This window comes from Gavialis gangeticus, unplaced genomic scaffold (assembly GCF_001723915.1).
Source record: "Gavialis gangeticus isolate Ggan-Ray unplaced genomic scaffold, GavGan_comp1, whole genome shotgun sequence".
NCBI classification, from domain to species: domain Eukaryota; kingdom Metazoa; phylum Chordata; order Crocodylia; family Gavialidae; genus Gavialis; species Gavialis gangeticus.
Window position 1 is genome coordinate 4,895,923 of NW_017729022.1, and position 5,368 is coordinate 4,901,290.

At 43.7% G+C, this 5,368-nt stretch overlaps 1 long non-coding RNA gene across 1 annotated transcript in view; it reads right to left on the minus strand.

Moving 5' to 3' along the window:
- Nucleotides 1–5,368, minus strand: part of LOC109296998 — an 18,410-nt gene that overhangs the window by 5,244 nt on the left and 7,798 nt on the right. The window contains exon 2 of the long non-coding RNA XR_002097134.1: nucleotides 1,231–1,234. This is a non-coding gene — a long non-coding RNA (uncharacterized LOC109296998). The remainder of the gene's footprint in view (nucleotides 1–1,230; nucleotides 1,235–5,368) is intronic.

Here is a 5,368-nt window from a genome sequence, read left to right on the forward strand (position 1 = left end):
CCTCATTTTACCCACCCCGTCTTATAATCAGGGACACCTTATATTTGAATAAATATGGTAATTTAGGGCCATGTTAGCTCTTTCCCCTGGGCTGCGAGTTCTGTAGTGCAGCAAAGAATCCCAGCCCTGATTTCTATTCCCATTTATGCTGCTTATGAGCAAGTCATTAAAGTCTAATTTTTCAAAAACAGTCACTCAGTTCATCAACCCCAATTTTTTGGATGCCAAACCTGAAAAGCTTATTGTATGTGTTCCCAAAACTATTAGAAATATAGGACATTGGGCACCTTTTTTCAGGCTTCTACAACTGAATTGGGTTGTTGAGTTTCTTATGTTTTGATTCCATAGTTGCTTTTTGTTGAACTTCACCCTTTTCTTTCCTCCTTTTCTTTTTGTAATTCGTTGAGGTAGAGAAGGCATTTGACAGCACAGCTAGGGATACTACCACACTAAGTCTCAGTCTATTATCCTTACTTGACCTGGATGTCTTACTTAGCAAGTTCTCCATCCACTTTTAATTCAATATGAATCAAGATGGCTAGTCAGGTGAATTCAGTGTGAATAGTCAGGTTCTTTGAAAGTGCACTATGAATGCTGTGTAAAATCCCCTCGCCAATGTTGTGTGATGATCTGGTATTCTCAAAAAAAAGCAGAAAGCACAAAACAAACAAAACAGAGTATGCAAATTATTTAGAGGAAAACACCAAAAAAACCCTGAGAATATTCCAAGAATTTACATTATTACACTCTAGTCAAAGTTAATTTCCACAGAGATGAAGAATTGTTTGGGTGCACTGTGAATGCCCAAGGCTTATAATGCAGGAAGGGCACCACAGTGTAAAACACACATCTCAGTAACGACAGGGAAACCCTGTTTTTTTCCCATTGCTTACAAGCAGCTCCCAGATTTCCCTGCTGACTCCAAGAGGAAAGTCAATCAGATAGTGTTTGGCTTGCTCTCTGCACTGACTGGTGTTAGTCTCCTGTTCTTTCCTATTGTCAACACAAGCTTCAGGGTTTTTTTTCCTGCAGAGCTGTCAGCTGTCTCCATATATCTCTAACTAGCCTCTAAATAGTCTGTGAAAGAATGACACAAGAGCAGAGAGAAACACCAGCAGGTAGAGAAGCCTCTGCCAAGCTACAGGGAAGAAAACTGTGGGGAGAGGAATTATCAGGCTAGCTGCTTCCATTACTTCCATCTCAGTATTAATGACAGCAAACCTCTGCCACCATACTCAAGGAAGGAATTTTCACTCAAAAAGTAGAATAGTTACTTCCATGAATTCCACAATTTCTACCATCCTTGCTCTCAGGAAAAAAGTAAAGGGCTCCTAGATGTGAGCAGTAAATGACTGGCATGAATGGCAAAGCAATACTGGGGAACTAATCTCACAATATGATAATGGAGCAAACAGGTCGTGGGGGGCTAAGCTATGGATGCCTTAAGAGATCAGAGTTCGAATTTGTTATTTTATGAGGTGAAGTGGTGAAGCCAAGGGATGCAATTAAGGGAAACAATTTAATCAGAATGACAAACCAAAAAGATGTTCCTAGCAGTACCTTTTTTGAATGAGCCAATGTTGTAGGTGTCAAGGCCAGAGAAGAAAACAGCACAGTACTCAAAATGTGATATGACTAGGATGATGACTTCAGTTTGGGCAAGATCCAAAGCAAAAAGAGTGTTGAATTAATGATGAGGCTATGATTCCTGGCCTTAATAAAAGGAACAAAGTTTTATTGCCCATTGTGGTACAGAAAGAAGGGAGGACTACAGGAAAAAGATATCAGGATTCATTCTTGGCCAAATTAATTTTTAGTTGATCAATGGACTCATGCAAGATGTTACAAAGACAAGCATAGATCTAGTGTGGGTGAAGGAAGATAGGTCCAAATAAGGATATTCAAAGCTGTAACTATTGATATGATCAACCAAAGAAAAAAGATAAAAAGAAGTGCTAAGAACAGAGCTCTTAAGGACTGCCATCAAAAGAGGGACAAGGAGAGGCAATTGCACTTAAAGAGCAATCTCATAGGAGACTTGGGGGTGGGGGAAAGTATGAGAAAAACTGAAAGGGTCATCTACAGAGACAACCAATCTGTCAAGAAGGAAGATAACTAAATACAGGCATTGGTGTCTGAAGAGATTTTTAAGGATGTGTATGAAATTAGCCTCATTGTAATGAAAGGGGGAAGAAGTCATATCAAAGCTCTAGACTGTAATTATAACAGTTCTAAACAGTGTGCTTAATTAATTTGGACAAGTGGGAGGTGGGGTCAAAGCTGGAAGGGATTATAAGGAAGAGGAATGCATATTGTAAAGGGGAAAAAATTGGAGATAGTGAAAGGTTGTGGAAAAGAATGAACATGGGGAAATATTAGCAAGGGGATGGAAAAGAAGAGGATTCCTGGGGTAGGTAGAAGAAATAAGAAGGAAAGCAAAATCAGTGTCTGACAGGGGATAATGAAGCAGTGGTGTTATAAACACTATGATCCAGAGCATTGGCGATGCATAGGGGGTGCACCCCAAGATTGGCAGTGCACCCTCTGCAAAAAGCATCACCAACGCTGCTGGCAGCACCTGCATGCAGTCGCCATTCCCCCACCCCCCTGAATTGCCGCTGACACTGCCGGCAGCATCACTGAGCAGTTCCTGATTGCTGCTGGCCACCACTGCTGGCAACATCTGTGGGTGGTCACTGACCGCTGGTTGGCACCCCAGCCTCTGAGGGCATGCATCGTTCATGATCCAGAGAATATGTCAAAAACAAGATTTGTGAGGTGAGGTTAAATCTGGACCAACTTTATAGTTATTAGATAAACTTTCAGGCACAAAATGTCCATCCTCAGGTCAGAAAAGTGGATGACAGAAGGTGATGGAAAAGGATCAAGAACATTGTACTGCTTTTTGTCTTGAAAAGAGAGGAAGGAATCTGAGGAGAGTGTTAAAAGCGGTGAATAGATGGTTGTGATTGTGAGCATGAAAATCAAAGACTATGAAAACGTAACAGGTGCTTGGCTAAGAAAATGCAAAGCTGAAGGAGAAAAAAATGCCAATGGAAATTGTTTGGGGACCATCCTTGGAGATGCACAGCAACAGGAGTGGCTAGACTATATTGTGAAAGTGAGTCAGGGCTGAGATTGCAGAATTAGACCCTACAATCATCAAGATGGCAAGGGAGTAAAGAACACAGAGTAAAAAGACAATGATGAAGTCTTTGGAGTACAGGGCAGGGAGACAGGATTCACAGCAGAAAATGTTAGTGGAAAACACTGCAGAAACAAAGGATGGATTAGAGGGAAGGGGTAATGGTAGGAAGTGATGGTAGGAGAGGGATGATCATAGTGGAGAAATCATAAAAAGAGATGATGGCAGATAGAGTGGACATTTTAGTGAGAGGGATTGCTGATCCAGGAATTCAAGCCAGGTAAAAAATAAGGGAAGGAAATATGCAGCTAAAGGGTCAGTTTAAGAACATCCTCCAAACAGTGTAAAAAGCAGGGTGAGAACTGCTGCCAAGTACAGTAGCTTACTTTCCCAGACAACATTCACCGTCAGCATTTTTCATTACAGACAGTCATCTTAAATCACAGAGTACTTAGGCAATAAATGAATAGTTTCTTTGAGGGGATAAACAGAATGGGAGAAAGACAGAAAACAGCACTAGTGTTATAATAACATATTAGCATGAAAATTTAATTACAGAAAAAACCCAAAACACTTTATTTTAGCAGTTCTCACATTAGTCTGTGAATGTCTGGTGGTCTGTGAGGGCATAGTGAGTGGTTCATAGCTAGCCTTCAAATTAGACTAGGTTTTCCCTCTTCCCTTTTGCATAAAAAGCTTGGTGAAGGTATGTGGTGGTGTTCCACTGGAAATGTTGATGGCTAGGAGCAGTCCACTGATCCATAGAGTTTAGCAGCCATTGTCCTATTACATTCTGACTAGTTTCAACCTACATGATTATGGGAACAGTGCTCAAAAGCCAAAATCTGCCAGTCTCAATATTCTCCAAGATTTCTTGGGAATTTTGCCTGCATAAAGATCAAAGTAAGAATGGAAGGTTTTAGCTGAAAGCAAATGAAACTACATAGATACAAAAGCACCTCCCCCTGGGCCCATATATTATCATTCTGTAACTTCATTAACTATAATGGCAATACTCCTGATTTAGGGATTGATACAAAGCTTATTGTTGTCAGTGGAAAGACTCGTGTTGGGGCTTCACTCTGGTGTGGATCAGGCCTCTACATCACTGTTAGTTCAGAACCAGAACATTTTTATTCTTGGTAAGCCTTTGGGGGAAGGAACCATCTTTTTTGTTTTGTGTTGGTATATCACCTAGTATAATGGGCTTCTTTTTTATGACTAAGTTCTTAGGTGTGATGGTAATAGCAGCAGTAATAGAAAGGTATTCTTAAAAGTGTACCCAATGTGCAGCCTTTGCAGCCTCAGCAGTGAAACTAGCATATCACAGGTGGGTGCCATGACCTCATTAGTAGAGAGTATACTCAACAGCATTGCTTATCATCAATTCATTCATAATAAAAAGCTGATCAGTGTCATCACTTTTACATACAAATACAGGTTGCCAGAGGCTTGTGCTCCTTAAAAACATCACAGATCAGACCATGCCAAGCAATCAACAAGATATCACCCACCAGAACAGTACTCCCTCTATGTGACAAAGTGCAATACAGAAGCTAAGAAGGAACCGTGATGTGGCCAAAGATATGAAGGCAATCTGGCCTCTTGAGAAAGCAAGCACACTACCAGTAGTGATGCCATGGATATTTGCCACACTGGAAATAGAATAGACCAGGCTTGTCCAACATATGGCCCGCAGGCCGCCATGCAGCCCACCAAGCCACTTTCTGAGGCCCAAGGTCCCTCGCTCTGGACAGGCAGCTGGGGGAGGGGAGGAGAGCTGTTCACCCCCATGAGGCCAGGCTCACATGACCTCCCACGTGACATGAGCCAGGTCCTGCCACCGCCCCAAGGGCTGCCCCAGCTGCACCTGACGGGACAAGCTGGAGACAGTGCCTGCTTTTACTTGTCTCTGGCTCGGCCCCGACCCCCGGGACTCACCGGGCTCAGTGACAACAGGGCGCGGCGCCCAGCACAGGCAGTTGGCAGGGCAGCCCCGGGGGGCCTCGGCAGGTGGGATCCAGTCATGACCTCTGCGGGGTGACACGGCAGGAGCCGGTGTCCACCAGGCCCCGCGCTCCAGGTTCGCACCACTGAGGCCGCCAGGGATACGTACACCGTCAGCCGAGCACCATGGTGAGCGGGGCCAGGCAGGCAGGCAAGGGGCTGCGGTGCAGCGCTGCCTCACTCCAGCCCCCCTCGGGCAGCGCCGGCTCATGGGGC